Source organism: Balaenoptera acutorostrata, chromosome 20 (genome assembly GCF_949987535.1).
Source record: "Balaenoptera acutorostrata chromosome 20, mBalAcu1.1, whole genome shotgun sequence".
NCBI classification, from domain to species: Eukaryota; Metazoa; Chordata; class Mammalia; order Artiodactyla; family Balaenopteridae; genus Balaenoptera; species Balaenoptera acutorostrata.
In genome coordinates this window covers 57,764,438-57,785,258 of record NC_080083.1, presented here as the reverse complement: position 1 = coordinate 57,785,258, position 20,821 = coordinate 57,764,438, and positions in this window count along the sequence as shown.

The window sequence follows — 20,821 nt, the reverse complement described above, 5'->3', positions numbered from 1 at the left end:
GGGGGACTTCATTCCCAGAAGCCTTTGCCAAGAGTCCCATTCCCTCGGAGGGAGAATGGGGCTTTGGCTCAGTCGAAGAATATCAATAGGAAACCATGGTGAGAAGACATAGCTGGCCAGAGCTGATGATAGGGTAATTAATTCTACTTAAATAAAATGTTACTAATAATTAAAGATACTAAATAAGAAAAATTGGATCAGCTGTTGTCGGTGCAGCACAGAGCTCTGATGACGCATTTCTTGGGCAGCGTCCTGCTGGGAGTGGATGGGACTAAACACAAAAGACACTGTCATTTGGGGGCCCAGGGGAAGCTAGAGGAGCCATGAGCTGGAGAGAACCTAATGGAAGGATGCAACCTGCCTCAGGATGTCTGGTAAGATGGAGGGTCCAAGGAGCTGGGGAAGACTCCAGCAGACTGTGATGTAGGTTGGAAGGATCCAGAACTTGGCCCAGTATGCCCACTCTCTCCAAAGTCCAGGAAGGCTGTGCTGGATGGAGCAGAAGAGAGCAGCAGCTCTGGGGTCATGCGGAGTATCTGAGGTGAGCTGGACCCGGTAGCAAGTTCAGTGATGGGAGGAGTTACAGGGAGAGGGGCCCGATCAGCGGTCAGGCAGGGACGGGATCTGATGGTCCGCAGGCAGGTCTTCGGGGGTCTGAACTCAGGTCAGGTGAGCAGACAGCATAGAAGGATCCAGAACTAGAGGACAGAAGCACGAGCTAAGGAAGGGCTCCTCGACATGGCACCACTGCCCTGGGTTTCTCTGTGGCGGGGGCCTGTCCTGGGCATCACAGATGGTTTAGCTGCGTCCCCGGCCTCCACCCACTAGATGCCATTAGCATCCCCCAGGAACAATCAGAAGTATCTCCTGACGTTGCCCAGCGTCCCCTCGGCGGAGGGGAGGTGGGGGGAGATAATCACCCCAGGCTGAAAACCACTGAGCTGATTTTTTAAAAGAAATCGGCACCTTATCATAACAAAGGTGTATTGGTTACTGCTCTGGGGCAAACGGAGTCTCGCTATACATCATCTAGGCTCCAGACGCCTTCCAGCTCGTGGCCCAGTGACCCGCAGGCCCAGGTTCCTCACTGGATCATTTCACGCCCAGCTGCACAGTGAGACAAGGGACAGAGCGTGGAGGATTGTTGCGGAGATTTTAGGATCCAGCCCTGGAAGCATCTGTCATCACTTCTGCCCCCTGGCCGCTGGCCCTACTGAACCACAAAAGGTAAATGTGACCCGGCAGGGACCCCAGGAGGAGACCCCAGGTATGAACCAACAGCAGCCCACCGGCCCCACGTCACCTCCTGGTCCTGGCCCAGACTGTGCTGTGACCAGGAACCTGGACCAGCCCTCAGCTTCCTTCTCTTCGAAGACCCCTTCCATAAACAAAATGCATTACATCCACACAACGGAGTCTGACTCAGCCGTCAACAAGGATGAAGCACTGACACATCCTACAAGACGCATGAACCTCGAAAACCGTGTGCTAAATGAAAGAAGCCAGACACCAAAGGTCGTGTATTACGTGATTACGTTTATATGAAATACCCAGAATAGGCAAATCCATAGACACAGAAAGCAGATTAGGGGCTGGGCTGGGGCCGGGAAGGGTTATGGGCGTGAATGCTAATAGGCATGGGATTTCCGTTTGGGGAGCTAGACAGAGGTGATGGCTTCACAACATTGGGAATGTACTAAATACCACTGCCTTGTACATTTTTAAATGGTTACTTTTAACTTACAAGAATTTTACCTCAGACTTCCCTGGCAGTTCAGTGGTTAGGACTCTGCACTTCCACTGCAGGGGGCATGGGTTCGATCCCTGGTGGGGAACTAAGATCCCGCATGCTGCGTGGCATGGCCAAAGAATAAATAAATTTTTAAAAATAAATAAATAAAAAAATTTACCTCAATTAAAAAAAAAGGAAAAAGGCCCTTCCAGCTCCAATCTTCAGTGATTGTTTTAAGATCCAGACAAGTCAGGAACTAGGCTCGGTGCCCCAAAGTAGGAACATGGGTTCTGTTCTTCCTGAAGATACACTCCAAATAAAAAAAATTTAAGGCTCTGATTCCTACTTTGCCTGTCAAGTGAGTGCAGTGTTAGCGAACATTGTAAACTAGAAAGCTCTTTGCGAATGTAAGCAGACGTTGTTACTATATGTTATCTTGTTGGTATTCTCCTGGATGCAGCTGGGACAGGTCCGGACAGGAGTGAGTGAGCTGCATAAATGTGTGTACATTACGGGCAAGCCAGCGCGAGGGTTCTAAACACAATGGCCCAGAGCAGCCATTATTTAGGATGATGTAAATTAATAATGAAGCTGCTACTCCCTGCTTCCTGGGAGCCCGATACTGTACGACACACCTTACATGCATCTAATCAGTTACTCCTCGCTACAACCCTGAAAGGTAGTTGGATTAGAACTGTTTACAGATGAGAAGTGTAAAAAACCAAAAGGTTAAACAATTTGCTATATTAGTTTTCAACTGCTGGGTAACAAATCATACCAAAACTCAGTGGCTTAAAACACACAGTTATTATCTCACAGCTTCTGTGGGTCAGGAGTCTAGGCATGGCTCATGGGTCCTCTATCTTTCTTTTTTTAAATATTTATTTATTTACTGATTTGGCTGCGCCAGGTCTTAGTTGCAGCATGCGGGATCCTTGTTGCAGCATGTGGAATCTTTGGTTGCAGCATGGAACTCTTAGTTGCAGCCTGTGGGATCTAGCTCCCTGACCAGGGATCAAACCTGGGCCCCCTGCATTGGGAATGTAGAGTCTTAGCCACTGGACCACCAGGGAGGTCCCGGGTCCTCTATCTTAAGGCTGCAATCAAGGTATCGACTGGGGCTGGGGTCTCATCTGAGGCTCGACTGGGGAAGGATCCACATCCAAGCTCATTTGGTTATTGGCAGGATTCAGTCCCTTCAGTGTTGTTGGACTGAGGGTCTCAGTTCCTAGCTGGCTGTTGCTGGACACCACCGTCAGTTGCTTGCCACGTGAACCTCTCCAACATGCCAGCTTGCTTCCTCAAATCATGCGAGCCAAGAAGGCAATGGACTCTGCTAACAAGACAGGTTGCAGCCTTAGGCAACTGAATCACAGAAGGGATGCCCCATCACCTTTGCTGTATGCTGTTGGTTAGAAGCAAGTCACTAGGCTAAGCCACACGCAGGTGTGGTTGGGGGGTGGGGGGATATTACACAAGTGCATGAATATCAGGAGGTGGGGATCATGGGGGGCCACACTCACCAAAGGTCCATGGGTAGCAAAGAGCTGAGCCACATACACCCCTAGATTTTTTTTTAACAGATTCAGGTTCATATCACTGCACTGCACTTTCTCCATGTTCTCAGGGTGGGAAGCAAGGAGGGGGAGAGAGAGAGATCGTCCTACAGGAAAAAGGCTGCACTGAGCTCTTCCTGGCCAAGCCTCGCTGATGAAGCTGGTCCTACAGGATGAAACCCAGAGCTAGGGCTGCCCCAGTATTACTGGTGTCCTCATTACAGCCACGTGCAGTGCTGCATTTTAATTGCCTGGCAGAGCCCTAAGCACCTGAAGAGGAGGCTTTCCACGTCCTCCTCATCATGACTATTAATAAGCTGGGAACATCTGGGGCCCCTCAAGCCCCAGGTTAACAGCCCCCCTCCCAACACAGACAGTTCAAGACCTCTTTATACCAGCCCCGTAGTCCTGATGGGACCTGCTCTTCCCAGAGGCTGGTACAGTGTGTGCCCAGGACTTGGGTCTTCTGAGTATCTGGGAGGCAGGGATGAAGGACTCAACCCATCACCATCAGACCTGCTCAAGGAAGGACCTCATTTTCTCCTTATATTCCCGGCAGATGACACAGTGCCTGGCAGGTGGGCCTCCGTGGATGTGAAATGAATTAATGGTCATCCACGTGGGTCATCTGTGCAAATGTGGTGAGACACCTGTGAAGCCAGGTTTGAGCAGGGAAACCTGGTCTCCACCAGCTTCTTGTTTTCCTTCGATCCTTGAGTGAGTGGGACATCCGGGGGGACTATCTAATGGCCAGGGACTATCTAATGGCCAGAAGGAAGAAGTGAAGACCCCTGAGAAAAGCTGGTCCTGGGCTTTTGTTAACTATTGACCTTCTTGGTGTCCCAGAGATGTAACTATATACAATATGTCCCTCCCAGTACCCAGAACTACCACTGAGGCTCTATAGCTGGGTCAGAAGTAAGTACCCACCCCCTGTCTCTCCCCTAGTCCTTTCTCTTGGAATCCTTGAAACATGAAAGCCTTTATGCCACCCCCTTCCAGCCATAGAGGGGGCCATTTGCCCTTCAACCTCCCTCCTAAATAAAACTCTTGGGTAAGCCCAGTGGTCAGTGCATGTCCTTCCCCATTCTAAGGGGTGGCTATATCCATGGATCCACAGAGTTCTCTGACTTCTTTCTCAGTCACACAGAGATGAAAATAAATTTCATATCAGACAGGGCACCCCCCCCCCCACTACATACACATCAGTGACTGTCACCCCCTACGGACCTGCAGAAACAATTTGCTTTGCAGGCAGCCTGACAGTTTCTGCCAAATGAGAAGCCTCTCCTGGGCAGGCTGGTAAATATAGCATTCTTATTTGCAAGGTTGATGGAGGGCATGTTATCCAAAGACCACGGAGACCTCTTTACTCCTACAACAGGGAGATGGGCAGCTCCTGGCCACGAGAGCCTTGGCCAAGCAGTGTCAGGACCAACCCCACCCCCTCTGCCCTCCTTCCCATCACAACCTCCCTTCCCTTCCTTCTCACCCCAGCGGCCTCCTCCTGCTTCCCTAGGCCAAGCTTTGCTGTGCTGGGGCAAGAGCTTTATTGAATTTCTGCAAGCACTTTGCATGGCATCTGATTTACAATTCATAACCTGGATTATACTGCAAGTTCAGCCTTCCGGGGTCGGTGTAATTTAGATCTAGGAAATATTTGCCATGCTTTCAATTCCCCTGACATCTGAGGGATTGGAAATGGATTCCACCCCTGGAGGTTTACAGTGAGGAGGGGGTGATGGAAGGGGAAAGGGGGGCTGAAGCTGGCACACAAAACGAGGAAGTAGGAGGAAGCAGCACCGTGTAAAATCTAAGGTGTGGGGAAAAGACAAAGGTAAACACACGTGGGAGGGACAGAGATAATATGCACGAGAAAGGGGCACCACTAGGGCCCCTATTGCCTGAACACATTGCCTCCTGATGGTGCCCTGATGGCCCAGGGGACCAAGGGACCAGAGGCCACAGGGTCAGTGGAGACAAATGCTATCCAGAGGAAGTGGCTTGGCAGTGTGGAACAGGCCAGGGCTGAGAAGCAAAACACTCCAACTTCTGGTTCTGCCTCTGCCTCTGCCTCTGTCTTGCTGAATGAGAAGCAAATCCCCAGACCACTTTCTTTTTCTAATGGTTTTATTGAGATATCACTCACATACCATATAATTCACCCATTTAAAGTGTATAATTCAAAGGCTTTCAGTACATACACTGAGTTGTGTAGCCATCACCACAATCAATTTTAGAACATTTCCATTACCCTGAAAAGAAACCCCATACTCCTTAGCCTTCACCCCCTGAATTGGTTTTCTGGGGCTGCTGTAACAAATCACTGCACACTTAGTAGCTTAAAGCAGCGTTACTTGGTTCTCTCACAGCTGGGCACAGGTTAGAGTCTGAAACCAAGGTATCAGCAAGTCCACGCTCTGTATGATGTCTCTAGGGGTGAGTCCCTCCTTGCCTCTTGCAGCTTCTGGAGGCTCCAGCCATCCCTTGGCTCGTGGCTGCATCACTCTAATCTCTGCCCCCTCCCCAACCTTTACATGGCCTTCTCCCCATATATCTGGTCTCAAATCTCCTTCTGCCTTTCTCTTACGAGGACACGTGTCATTGAATTCAGGACCCACTCTACCAGCCAGACCTCTTTTCCGGATGCCTCACTTTAGGATTTTGTCTGGAGCACACATTACCCTTTACTCTCCTCCTGGGGACTAGAGGAGAACCTATCTCTTGCCCTAAGAACAAAGAACCTAAGATAGAAGGCTGCCAAGGACCCTCTTCTGTCCTGGAAAGAAGATGGCCAAAATGGGAAGAGGTGTTTTACTCTTGTTGTTGTGATGGTGGTGGTGGCGGTAGTGGTAGTGGTCATGGTCATGGTCATGGTGGTGGTGTTGGTGGTGATGGTGATAGTGGTCATGGTCATGGTCATGGTGGTGGTGTTGGTGATGACGGTGGTGGTGCTGGTGATGGTGATCATGGTAGTGATGGTGATGGTTTCAGTAGTTAAAATTCATGGACCCTCTCCACGCAAAGGGAAGACCTCTGGCCAGAATCATGCCAAGCCCTCTCTTCTGAAGCCAAGTCCAACAAAAGGAGATGGATGTGGCATGTGACATCTTTAGAATGCAGCCATTTCTAGAATTCCCTTCCAAACTCTTCCAAGCAGCCAAGAACCCAAGAGCCGTTGACACTTGCCTTCTCTCCTATGTGGGTGTTATAAACCTGGTTCAGTATGACTCAGGGGCTATTTCTGATCTTATTTGAATGACCCAAGGCAGAAGGAGAGTCCTGTGAGTCTAACACAGAATCCCCAAGGCTCCACATGGTGCCCAGCTTATATTAAGCCCTTGATAAACGTTTGTGAATAAGTATACCCTTCAGAAAGCCATAGTCTTGCTGGGGACCAGGGATACCCATGGCCAGAGTCCCAGGTCCTCACCGGAGTTCTCAGGAATGGGTGGTTGACATAGGATTTGGGCAGCATCTGCCTCCCCAGGACAGAGATGGCTTCAGGGTCCTTCTAACCACCCAAGAAAGTATCACAATCACATTATTCAAAGACAGAGGGAGGTTGATTGCTGACTACACCTTTCTTGTGACACGGAAGAAGATTCATTTTGTGAGAACACAAGGCCAGAAAAAGTAATAGCGAATATTTCTAATGGCTTGTGACGTCCTTTAAAATTCTACACCAAGTTACTCATTTGATCCTGTTTTTGTCATTATCACCATCATCGTCGTCGCCATCATAATTTTATGGAGGAAAAAAGTGAAGACGCAGAGAGAGGAACAAGTTGCCCACAGTTTCACAGCTAGTTATCACGTGGCAGGGCTGGGACAAAATCCCAGGCAATCCAGGCCCCTAACCACTGCACCACACAGCCCCACGCTCCCTGAGTGCCTCCTGGGGCCCCACCCTGCGTGCTACACCTTCCATCAGTTGTCACCTCCAACAGCACCTCCAGTCCCACGTGGTGGGTGGGCTGTCAGGGTCCTGGCAGGAAGTTGCTCGCACAGCCTATAGCGGTGACGGAAGGACCACTGACAAAGGTGGAGCCAGGCTAAGCGGACCCAATGGATGGGGATGATGCAGCCAGGGCCTCGCATGGGAGGGAAGTTGAGGGGCCAAAGGGAGAACTAGGAGACACAGGGGACCGCAGGAAAAGGCCACTGCCAAACCATCCTGCGGCAGGGAGGAAGCCAGGGGTCACAAGTCCTCACCTCTCTGGCTCACCCTCTGAGCTCCTGATAGGGCCACCCCTTAGCAAACCAGAGGCTAAGGAGACTGGTCCTCAGATGCCATCCTCAGAGGCGGGTGCAGGGCAGGTGGAGAAGGGCGGACAGTGTCTGGGAGGCAGATGGAGACCTTCCGGCAAGGGAGAGTTTCAGTCAAGACGAAGAGGGGTTCGGCCCTTTGCTCAAGGTCACAGCTCCGAGGCAGCAGGTGGCGGAACCAGGTTGATTTAACTCCAGAATTCTTTCCACGGCAGCCTGTGGGGCCTGAGTCACAGCGAGGAAGGTTTTGGTGTGTGCACATTGGTGTAAATGATCATCAACAAGGCTGCCAGCAGCCTCCGCAGTGTTTTTATAATGGGATTTTAATTCACTCCCCCCATCACCCCGCTGAGCTGAAAAGCGCTCCTGTTTGTCTATTTCTTGTTAGGCTGTTGCTTAAAATGGGAAACAGGGAGCAGCGCCTCTGCTTTACTTACCTCTGGGGCCATTCACACTCTCTGGGCCAAACTCCTTCTCAGGTACCCCAGCAGCTTTTCCAATGCCGCCATCCTCCCGGTGGCCACAGAGAGAAGAAGCCTACACCAAACGCACCTTTGGAAAGGGGAAGAGAGCTGGCCACGGCGGCCGGGACGCTGCCCCAGGCCCAGGAGGCAGCCGTCTCCCCAGGGCAGGGGCTCTAGAGTGTGACAGAACCTGAATGCCAGCCCTGTCCCAGTCACCCCCGTATCTAGAGGCGCCACCACTGTCCATCCGATGGTCAGACCAAGAGCCGGATCGTTCACTCTTGAGGCTTCTGCCCCTCGCCCCACATCCAATCTCCAGTAAGTCCTGCAGACTCCAGCCCGTCCTCCCCAGGGCACCAGCCCCACCTCATGACATGCCAGGGTGGTTTTTGTTCCCTTTGACACTCTGTTATACATGGAATTCCCTTTCTGCAATGCATATGCTCCTGCAAATTTGTGCTCAAGCTGCATTTTTATAAATTGAATCCCAGCGTGCCCTTGGCTTATTGAAGCTCTCCCTGAGATTCCTTCCCTGGTGAATCCTAATGTTTTCACCCTAGCGCTACTCTTGGAAAAGAGCCTAGAATTTTCCAAACGGCATTTTGCTCTGATCCGCTCATGCTTATGACGTGGGTTGTTCTGGGGGTGTTTCTTGAACCGCTCTGTTCTGTGTACTGAGCTCCTGGGAGCAGTTTCCGGGGGTGCACCCTGGGTGGCTTCCCTTGGTCTGAATAGTGATGGCCATGCAGGTTACTCTCCATTCGACTGTCCCCCACCTTCCCCCAGCCCCCATTCCTGCCACCCCAGTAAAGCCGGAAAGGCGAACTTTACAGGATGGGTCAGCTGGGCCTCTTGTTCCCGGCCTCCTGGCTGGGTTTGGCCGATCGGAGGCATTGGCACAAGACTAGGGAGGGAGGAGAGAGAGGTTGGGGTATTTATCCCACCCTATCCCTCCTTACCTGCTGCTGTTTTGGCTCTTTTCCACTAGGGCCACTGTTGCCTTGGGTCCAGGCTGTCCAGGCTCCCATAATATCACCCCTTTCCCGTGCACCTTTGGACTTCCAAGCGGTAAAGTCTCCCCGTTCCTGCTGGTCCCTGGATCCTACCCCCATCCCATGCTGGTTCCCTTAACTCTGCACACAAGTCTGTGAATCGCCTCTTGATGAACCTGCCTTTGCCGGAACCCTTAGCTGATGCCATCGGTTTACCCTGCCTAGTAAATGACAGTCATGATAATGAGGTGGCCACAATCTAAAACTCAAAACCCCACTCCCAGGCTCCGCCCAGGACCCCCAGGTAAGTCATTTCTACCCCATGGGTAGGTTGGGAGGAAGACTAGATGCCCCCAAGAGGGAGAAAAGACACCGAGGTGGGGCAGTCGCCCCTGGAGTGGGTTTCTCAGTCTCTGCACCATTGATATTTGGGGCCAGATCATGGTTTGTTGTTGGAGGGAAGGGCATCCCCTGTGCATTGTAGGGTGTTTAACATCATATGTGTCCTCTCCCCACTAGATGGCCATAGCACCCTCTTCCCAGTTGCGATGATCAAAAATATCCCCAGACACTGTCGAATGTCCCCAGGAGGACAAACTCACCCCTGGTTGAAGACCACTACCCTCCAGGAGGATGGGGCATGAGCTGAGAACTAACTGGGCTGGTTTGCTTCTTAGAAGAAAGGGAAGGATGGAGAGGGCAGCCCAGGATGCTCTGGGAGGTCCTGGCCTCCCGGGAGCACGAGGAGGGGGTCCTCAGCAAGGTTCCACGGTCACTCCATCACATGCCCCTCCAGCCCCTGCAGCCTTGAGAAGCCCACTCCTCACCCTTGGCCCAGTGCCCTGTTCAGCCCCAGTGCCTGAGCAAGTGCCCCCCAATGACTAGCACCTCCTCTGCTCCCTCCCTTCCCTCCCGGCCCTCGGCCCTCACCACTCCCATCCTTTTCTCTTTGTACTGCCTTGAAATGATTTGGGGAGGCAGCTGGCAGCATGGGAGTACAGCTGCTACTAAGTTATCCAAACGATTTATCTTAAGATTCATGCAGAATTCATTGTGTGGGGACCGGGGTGGGTTGCGTTTTAATATTCATGCAGATTTGGAAGAAATGTTAAACACGGGTTTGGGTAATTTGCACTTTTGCTTAATTCTCCTCCTCCCGGGCTCCGTTGGCCAGCCCCCAGCGCCACCCCCCCCCCCGCCCCTTCCCTCCTGATCCCTGAGGTTCCTACAGCCCACCGGCCACAGGTGGGGCTGGACCCCTAAGGCAGCGCGGGTGTGGGCTGACCTGCTGTCTCCCCTGGCTGAGCTGGCCCCACAGCGACTCTGAGTGGGGAGGGGGAGGCCGAGTGGGCAGCCTCGGAGAAGAGCTGCCAGAGCTTCTGGGGCATCTTGATGGGAAATAGATAACCTGCTATGGCAACCAGATATATGCAAATTAGCATTGATTATTCTCAAATTAACAGCTTGGGCATTTCAAACCCAAAGCAAGGCTTCGGCTCAGCTCTGATCTCAGCCTCCCTCCCTCCATCCTTCCCGGCTCTCCACTCTCTACTGCCTCCCCTGCCCCGTAATTACAGCTGTCTGGTCCCAAACAGGTGAGAGGCAGATTCCTGGGGGAAGGGACCTCAGGGGTCTCCACCCAGATTTCATCAACGTGTGCTCTTGCCCCACCCCCGCTTTCCCTGACCTTGTGGAGGAGAGATCCTCCTGGAAATTGACCATGGTTCCCACTGCCCAGTATAGGAAATTCCAATGGCCCAGTCCTGGTCTGAGTCCTGCACATATGCGGAATAAGCTTTAGGACTTGAGGCCAAGCCCCGTGAGTGGGTCTCTCACTCCCTCAGGTGAGGTGGACACAGCTTTGGAAGATCACAGGGTGATGTTGGAGAGTCACCCCCAAGGGGTCCATGGACCCCCAGAAAAGCACCTAGAAAAACCCCAAATCCCCTGGGCAGAGGGTCCAGGATTCCCCAGGGGCTGCTAATCTGGGCCTCCTCTCTCCCTTTTACAGATAGGAAAAGCAAGGTCCAGAGAGGGACAGCAACTAGCCCACGCTCACACAGCACACTGGTGGCAGAAGGGAGTTTGAGTCCAAGTTTGCCTGAGGCACAGTCAGGTGGCTGCAGCATCAATTTCCAGGCAGGAAACAGACATCACTCTAAGAAGCTAAAAGGGAGGGATTTGCGCAGGGACGTGGTTACACCAATAAAGGAACAACTGAGAAGCCAGAAAGGGAATGATGAGGAAACTCAGCAGTTTGCAACAGCAGGAAGCTGCTGCCACCCCAGGGGGGAGGGACAAGAGTCAAAGGTGGGTCCCCATCTAAAAAGATCCGGAGTGACAAAGAAACACAACAGTGCTGGCGAGGAGGAGGAGAAATACCCTGGCTTCTCCCTCCCTCCCATCATCCCATCTCCTGCCACTGCCTTCTTGTCTGTCTTCTCTATTTGGGCTGCTGTGACAAAAATGCCAGAGGCTAGGGGCTTAAACAACAAACATTTATTTCTCATAAGTCCGGAGGCTGGCAGTCCAAGATCAAGGCAGATTCGATGTCTGCTGAAGGCTCACTTTCTGGTTCATAGATGGCTCTTTTCTCGGTCCTCAGATGGTGGAAGGGGTGAGGGAGCTCTCTGGGGTCTCCTTTATAAGGGCACTAATCCCATTCATGAAGGCTCCACCCTCATGACCTAATCACCTCTCAAAAGCCTCACCTCCAAATACCATCACACTGGGGGCTAGGTTTCAACATGTAAATGTGGGGGGGACACAAACATTGAGTCTATAGCATTAGCTAAATCCAGCCTGGGGCCACCTGCCGTGACCAGCCCCTGTGATACTGAGCAGAGCAGAGGAAGCGTGAAGCATGGATCTGAGAGCAAGCAAGCGAATGACTAGCACAAAGTCTTTCACCCTGGACATTGTCCCCCTCCCTCCCTGATGCCTCACTGGGGGCTTGGCAGGAGGGGGCTGACAGGAAGGTCCAGGAGGGGCATCGTGGGACAGTCCTGGGCACCAGAAGTGATGGAGACAGCAGAGCTGGTTTGACAGAAGGAAAAGAGCTGGGAGGAGGGTTGGTGGGCCCTGCCCCCTCCCCAGCTGGCTCTCTCTCCTCCTGGCCCTCTCCTCCCACCCCTGCTGGGATCTGGTCAGCTTCCAACCCCAGCAGCTGGTGTTACCTGTCACTGCCTGTCAGCATCCCCCATCACCATGCAGCTGCCTCTGCCTGGGCCCTGAATAATAATCAGGGAGCTGCAGACCCCAGAAAAAAAGGGACCCAGGAGACACGGCAATGATCCAGAAGCCACCCTCTTGCCCTGCCTCTCCCTTGTCTGTTAAGACTGAGAACCCCAAACCCCTGACACCCACCACCCTCCACAACACACGTGCGTGCGTGCACACACACGCTCACACACCAGGTGTACTGGAATTAAGGTGTCCTCAGTGCCAAGGTGTAGCAGAATGCCTGCTAAGGCAGAGAGTGAGTAAGATGCCCATTGAGGGAGCACCTTAAAGTAATCTTCGTTTCTCCCACGTCTAGTGGAGGAGGCCTCAGAGCACCAGGAGCAGACCTTCTGTCAAGACAGAGCCCCTGGAATACAAGGTGTGTGCAGGGATGCCTCCACCTGTTGCAGGTAAACTGTGATGTTCCCTGAGGGCGCTGGGATGCAAAAGTCACTTGGAATAGATGGTCCAAGCTGCTCCTAGCACAGTGCCTGGCACACAGTGGGCATTTAGGAAAACATTTTTTGTCAACCTACCATGCTGCCCCATTTTGGGGCTCTTTTGGGGAAATCATCATGCACTACATGTGATTCTGAGGGCCTTCAAACATGGTGGCCTGAGTGGTCCCTCCTCCTGGTTACAGCTGTGATCATGTGACATCACACATGATACCACATTCCCTTGGTCAGAGGGATTGGTTCAACTATGGTCACGTGATTCAAGCCAGCCAATCAGAATCTTGCTTTAAACAAATCTATCTATTCTGTTGGAAAAAGGATACTTTGGCAGGTTCATTGATTGTAACAAATGTACCACTCTGGTGCAGGATGTAGAAAGAAGCGGAGGGAAGGCAGGGTGTATATGGGAACTCTGTATTTTCCACTCCATTTGGCTGTGAACCTAAACTGCTCTAAAATATACAGTCTATATTTTTAAAAGTTTAGGGTCTTTAAACGTGAGGAAAAGGCCCAGAAAATATATATTTGACTATGTAAAAGGAAAAAAATACAGTCATAATTTAATATTTAAATTTTCTGGGTGTGAGGTAGAGGGACTGAGAATTCTACTTTGCAAATTAAAAGCTATTCCTATGAAATCACATGTAAGTTTGGTGCGGGTGGGGCTTTAGAGTACAGGAATTACTTAAATTGTTTAACTTCGTTTGTATATGGGGTAAGAGATGATATGAAAGGGCCCAGGCCTTGAGAGAGAAGAAAAAAACTCCAACTCCTGTTCCCGAGATTCAAGGAAAAAGAGATCTCTCTGGGTGGAGCAGGGCAGAGCAGTATGACTTACACAAAGCTTAGAGTCAGAGAAAGACAGCAAGCACCCTTTGCTTTACAAAATTATCCTGTTTAAAGGAATCTAGGACTGTGCAGCTCAACATCCTGGCCTAAGGGTTCCCACAGAAGAGCAGATTTTACTAGAGGCAAAATCTGTAAGATTCCCCCAGATCGTCATCTTAGCTCATTGGGAATTGTCGGCTAGATGCGCGTCTGAAGCAAATGAAGGACCTGCCATTAATATTATACATGTCCTTCGCGGAGCTGCACAGGACCGGTCTTCAACAGCGACACCATGTGGTGATGGAAAGCAATGGCAATGAGGGACTAACGAGACCACAGCTGTGTCAACTCACAGCCAATAGAACAGGACTGCACCCCTTAGTGCAGTAAGTCCCTGGGGTTCTTGGGCAAGTCAGGCAGAGGGAGGCCATGAGAGGGAGATCCTGAGCAGTTTGAGTATGCTAGCAAATATCTGAAAAAATAAGAGGTGTAATCTGATTACATGCTGAGCTGGAAATTCTGATCACATATTTTCCAAAGAATGTTCAGGCTAGAAGGTCAAGAGCCTAGGGATTGGATCCCAACCTGTTGCTTGTTTAGTGTGCGATACTGGGTGAGTCATATTCACTTTTATTTCTCTCCCTTGGCCCCAATATTCTATGATGTTAGGATACACGTGTTTTAAGGAATTTCATCCTGCTACAGATGGAGAATGAGCTCCTGATCAGGGCATGTCCCCTTCCAGGGCACATGGGCAAAGCTCTCCAAAGGCCTCACCTGCGATCAGCGGGGAGCGGCTCCCGCCAAGCCTCTCCCCCACCACACAACACCCTCCATCCCTGGGGCCCAAGGAAACAGCCCAGGAGAGTAGATCTGGGAGAGAGCATCCTTCTGGAGTGAGGAATGATGCACAAAGTGGGGTGTCGTATCTGGGAGTCTTTCTCACACTGGCCGTTCAGGACAATCTCTTGTAAAGTAGACCTCACTGCCTCCATCCTATCCCCAGAGGCCAGGACACAGCCCTGAGACCCACATCAGACCCACTCCTCCCCTCACCCCATACCCTACGTTTCTCTAAAGAATATGCAAGTAGCGCAGGACCATGCATGGGCACCTAGATGCTGGACCACCATGTGCTGGGAGGAGAATCTTAGCTGTCAGGGTCAGAGAGTCTGAGCTAGAGGCCATCTCTGGAATGTTCTCTAAGTACTCGGTTTATAGACAAGGAAACTGAGGACCAGCAGGGGAATTGAGTCGAGCAACCTCACAGGGAACCCAGCTGGCCTGGCTCCTAAACCAGCATCTCTTCTCTGCATGACCCTCCCCCCAGTGCCATCTTGGAAAGGTGTTTTAAGCCTCTTGGTTCAGCATGGCTAGTGGATAACTGCAAAGCTGGGCAGTGAGTGTCAAGGGCCAGGGGGCTTCTCTGCCCATCCCAACCCTGCCCTTCTGCTCAGGGCTGTGAGTTCTGAGCCCACAGTAACCTATCTCCTGGGCTTCCGAAGGCCAGGGAGTTGCAGAAGCCCTGTCCCCAAGAGCATAGACTAAATGGGATTTGGGTTGAGCGGGGAGGGAGGGAGCAGAGGTGGCTGAGGCTCAGAGTTGCATTCCAAGGGGATTGGCTAGGGATGCAAAAAACACTGCATGTCAGAGCTGGCTCCGGGATCAGCTGTAAACCCCTTCCTCTCCTTGGAGGAAAAACACACAAGCCGCCTTCAAGGAAAGCTTCAAATGGAACGTGTCCAGGATTTTCAGTGTTCTCTTCCCAGAATAGGCCCCTTGATTTCATCCTCTCTGAGCTGGAAGCTAAGAAGGGGCATCTTTAAGCTTGCCTGGAAATTAGAAGTCTGGACGGAGCAATTGCTCTGGAGAGATGGTGCAGTTCAGCAGACAGGTGGCAGAGTCCAGCTTAGGTCCTGGAGTCAGACTGCCCCAAATCATGGCCCTGACACTTACTGGCCGGGTGAGCTTGAGTAAATTACTTTATGTCTCTGAGCTCCAATTTCTACACCCAGAAAATGGCAAAATAGCATTACCTACTGTATTAGTTTCCTATTGCTGCTGTAACAAAATTATCACAAAGTTAGAGGCTGAAAACAACACAAGTGTAGTATCTTACAGTTCCATAGTTAGGAGTCCCCCACAGGTCTCTGGGCTAAAATCAAGATGTCAGCAGGGCTGCCTTCCTTCTGGAGGTTCTAGGGGAGAAGTGTTTCTTGCTTTTCCAGCTTCTAGAGGCCCCTCTCATTCCTTGGCTCATGGTCCCTTTCCTCCATCTTCAAAGCCAGCAACATAGCATCTCTCTGACCATTCTTCTGCTGTCATACCTCTTTCTCTGACCCCCCTCTTCCACTATCAAGGACCCTTGTGATCACATTGGTCCCATCCAAGTAATCCAGGATAAGCTCCCCATCTCAAGATCCATAATTTAATCACATCTGCAAAGTCCCTTTGCCGTGGAAGATGACATCTTTACAGGTTCCAGGGATTGGGATGTGGACATCTTGGGGGTGACGGGGTGTCACTCTGCAGACCACACCTACCTCTTAGTGCTGCTGAATAGGTTTGACAAGATCGTGCATGTAAAGTGCTTGGCACAGTGGCCAGTACATAGTAGCCACTCAGTAAAGGGCAGCTGTTTTCATCCTTTATGGCCTCATCTTGTGATATCTTTTTTTTTTAATAGTAATCTTTTTATTTATTTATTTATTTATTTATTTATTTTTTTTTTAATATTTTATTTTTGGATGTGTTGTCTTCGTTTCTGTGCGAGGGCTTTCTCTAGTTGCGGCAAGCGGGGGCCACTCTTCATCGCGGTGCACAGGCCTCTCACTGTCACGGCCTCTCTTGTTGCGGAGCACAGGCTCCAGACACGCAGGCTCAGTAGTTGTGACTCACGGGCTTAGTCGCTCCGCAGCATGTGGGATCTTCCCAGACCAGGGCTCGAACCCGTGTCCCCTGCATTGGCAGGCAGATTCTCAACCACTGCGCCACCAGGGAAGCCCATCTTGTGATATCTTAAAGGGCAGCTCTGCCTGCCTGGTGACGTGCTGGGCCCATCCCCCAGTGCCACATGAGTGATGGCGGTACCCAGGCCATACAACAGGCCACCTGCCGGCTCTCCCTCTGCACAACGTCTGCCTCTGGCACAAGGCTCCGGATGCTGCTGTGCATTTAGCTTATGCACTTGTATCCTCTTGCCGTGGTACAGATGTTTGCACAGATGTTCACGTGCTGATGTACTCGTGTGCACATACATGATCTTCTGTTCAGGCTCAGCAAAGTGCACGTGCACACACACACACACACCCCTGTACAGGCATGTCCACACCTCACCAGGTTCCTGCACATCCAGGACGCTGCCGGCTCTTCCTGCCCGAGCCACCCCAGCTGCCTCCATGCCCCAGGGCGAGGACAGTCGGGTGGCCTCAGGACCCCCACAGCCTGCACTCAGCACCCCTCATCCTGTCCTGCCCCGGGAGCCACCACCTCCCCGCTCCCGCTCCCAGAGCACTGGCTCCATTGATTGGCCTTGCAGCTCAGCAGCCGGAGATGTGCTCCAGCTGGAGGAAAACACTTGGAATTTATGGAGTGTCTGATTTTTAATCAGTTTTTTGTTCCTGTGCTGTAATTGTCCTAATTAGATATACATATTTTGATGAAGGTTTTTCCAAAATAAAAATTGTAATCTAATCTCGCTTGACATTCTTTACACCCACTCGCTCTGATCCAAACTTCCACTGCGGCAGAGTCTGGAAATTATGCATACGGTTGAGGCGTGTGGATGGTTTAGGGCCGTCCTCTGGGCCCTGCAGGAGCGGCCCTGCTGGGCCTCCACACGCTGGAAGGTAGGCTGCCATTGGGCAGGGCTCTTCCTTTGGCCCTGGGCCTCCAAGTACCCCATCAGGGTGGGTCGGCCTTTCCCTGGATGCTCAGAGGGACCTCCAAGGCCTCCCTGGGCAGGGTTTCTAACCAATGTGCCCTCGCTCTGCCTATGCTTCTCCTCCCTGGGGTCCCTCCACCCCCATAAAGAAGAGAGGTCGTCTCACAGGCCTCAAGGCCAAAGGCTGGCTTCTACCACCCCCCATTCTTACGAATAATCACAATTCCTGGCACTCCTGCAGCATCTACCGCGTGCCAGGCACTGTGTTTTATATACATTACCCCTTATCCATCTGACAGGCCTCCGAGGGAATTGAACAGTGGAAGAAATCAGGACTTGGAGAAGGTGATTTGCTCCCTCACAGCGATAAGCAGAAGTGTCACTATCCTGCGTTCTCAGTCTCAGCCAAAACACTAAGAGACGATGGCTGCTCTCCTGGGAGGGTCCCAGAGGAGCTACAGCTCTCAGCAGCCCCTGTGAGGGGAGACCCCCACAGCTGATCTCACTTCTGCACCCCAGCATCAAACCATACCTGTCCTTGAGAGCCTCGTGATGCAAATTTCCTGCTACGAGTCTGCAGTGTAGACCATACACAGATCTGCATGGAGCCCATCTTCAGGAGTATAGGGCCTGGAAACCCAGGTGTCAGTGTGTTGCCAAGAAGTCAGCTCAAGACTGGCTGGGAGGCTGTGGACGAGGACTGATTCCTAAGGTCTTAGACTCCAGAGCAACAGGACCAGATGAAAAGATTCAGGCTAAAAACTGTCTGTGCTGGTTCTTAAGCTGTTGTCACTCAGCTCCAAACCCGCCGGTCGTGCGCCCCTATGAGATGCTGGGATGGGACTCAGGAACCACGTTTCTGCTTTACCTGCTGTGCCCAGTCAGCTCCAGCCAGCAGCGGGCACTAGAGGGACCAGGAAGGCAGGAGAAGGGAGCGGGCACTTATTCCTTCCTCTTTGCTTCTTGTTTTTCTCAAGGTCACCCTGGTGGTGGAGCTGGTTCTATCATCAGGAGTTGATTCCAATTTGCCGTTTCTTTCTCTGTACCACCAGAACCAGCCTCTGGCCATGTGGCCTCTCAGAGACCCCAGTACCGACGGGCCAGCACCTGCCCCCTCCCCACAGAACACTGAGTATTAGCTCCTAAATTCTAATAATCCTACCCTCTTCCCTGTTCCACCTGAACTATGAATGGTGGCTGATCCCTGCAGTTTCTACCTCTGCAAGAGCTTCTGCAGTTCTCCAATGCTTGTTTAACCAAATCCCTCTATTAAATTCTCTCTGTTAAAATGTCTGGTGTGGTTTCTGATTTTTGACTGCACAACACCCCTGCCTGGCATCCAACTTTAAACTGGGAAAGATGTGCTGAGAGGTGAAGCAGCCACACCCACGCTGGGGGCAGTGGTTGTAACCCGCTGACCTACAGAGTAAAATGAGAAAACCCACAGAGAGCAGTGCCAGCCCTATCTGCTCATCCAGGGCCCCCTGCCTTTGTGCCCGGCTGAACAAGTGAAGCAGCCAGTGAATGAACGGGCAGATGAACTAATGGATGAAAGAAGAATGGTCAGGTATGGGACACCCCCTTTCTTACAGAGCCTAGCACAGTGCAGCCAGGCTAAAAGCACCAGGCAAATCTGGCCTTGTGATGGGCGAGATGAGAAGCCCAGTTTCTCTTTGGGGTAATTTGACACAGAAAAGGGAGTGAGGTGGGGAGCAGCATCGGAATTGAACTAAGCCTGCCTCATAGAGTAATCAGAGTAATTAATGTCAGCAATTGGCCCAGAAACCTTAGTGGCTTAACATAATAAAGCTTTCTCTTGCACTCACATGAAGTTGAAGGTGGATGTTGCTGATAATTAGTTTGTCTGAGAGACTCTCTTCCAAGTGGTGACTCAGGAACTCAGGTCCCTTCCATCTTAAGGCTCTGCTGTTCCTGGAACATCCTGGTGGTCCCCTGTTGGATTCTCTGCATCCAACTGGCAGATGAGAAAAGAAAAAGAACATGGAGGTCTCATACCCAATACTTGACCACCTTGGCCCAGAAGTGACATGCATCCTTTCCATTCATATTCCATTGGTGAGGACTAGTCATGTGGTCCTACCTAGAAGTGAGAGGGGCTGGGAAATGTGGTGCCTGGATGGGCAGCTATTTCCCGCCAATGATTCTACACCATGGAAGGGGAACACACATTTTTGTTGGTCAGCTAGCCATTTCTGCCACCCTGAGGCATGGTATTGAGTTTATGCTGTGATACCAGGAATATGTTAGACCTGGACCTTGCTTTTGAGGGACCACAAACTAGAGAAAGTGAACAGACAATAACTGTGCCCATTAAAGAGGTGAAATACGGTGTAATTATTACACTTAATAGGTAACAAGCAAACCTCCAAATACTGGACAATGGACATAAAAAGAAAACAGAGAAGCTGTACATCTTAGGGCCCTGGGCTTCAAGTTGTTTTCAATCTGATTGGTGAGACAAGGTTCATGCCAGTGAAACAAGTAAAGACCAGTCTGAGATAGATGTAATTCACCGATCTCTGCAGGCATAAATCAAGTTTAATAAATGACTGGACCAGCATTCGTTGTTGCCACAATGTTTCTTCCTACTTCCAGCATCATTTTTGATTAGGAGATCATAACAAGATCTACAAAAGATCCAGTTATTACGGGAAGAATGGCGCCTCCATCCAAAAGTTGCAGTAGAGCCTTCTTTCCTAAGAAGACTCCTAGGAAAGAGTCTTCAGTGTAGGTTGGCTATGGTGGGCATGTGCTCAGAATCATTCCTTGAGAGTTCATTCTCCCTCACCTAATGTCATGAGTCTTTTCCAACCTCTGGCAGGGGTAGAGCCATGATCCAATCATAATACCCCATCTCTGTGTCAAGAATGACCGGTTACAAGGAGATTCAAGTCGGACCAATAACAATCCTTCCCTAGAGTTAATTTAAAGATACTGAGTATGGGGAATATCTTTTCCCACTGAGATTCAACAGCTGGGAGAATATGAATTTGGGCTACTTTTGACTGTGTTCTTCATGACACAGAAAGATCCTTCTCCAGAAGCCAAGCAAAAGATGAGAGGCAGAAAGAGCGAGAGTTTTGAGTCCTCAGTCCAGTTCCCAATGACCAGGTTCCTACTGCTGTCTCAGAATCTCTCGCAGCTCCCGGACCAATACATTCCCTCTTTGCCTAAGCTGGTTAAGTGAGGTTTCTACCTCTGGCAAACAAATGAGTCCTGACTAATAGGTTGGCTTCACAGTGTCATGCCCACCCATCCTACCAACACATCTCTATTTTCCTACAGAAAAATGGCTTGTCAACACAATTGGCTGTGGAGCTCTTCATAAAAGTAGAGATTCCTGGGCCTGATCTCACATTTACTGATCCGGGATCTCTGGGGATGGGCCCAGGCATC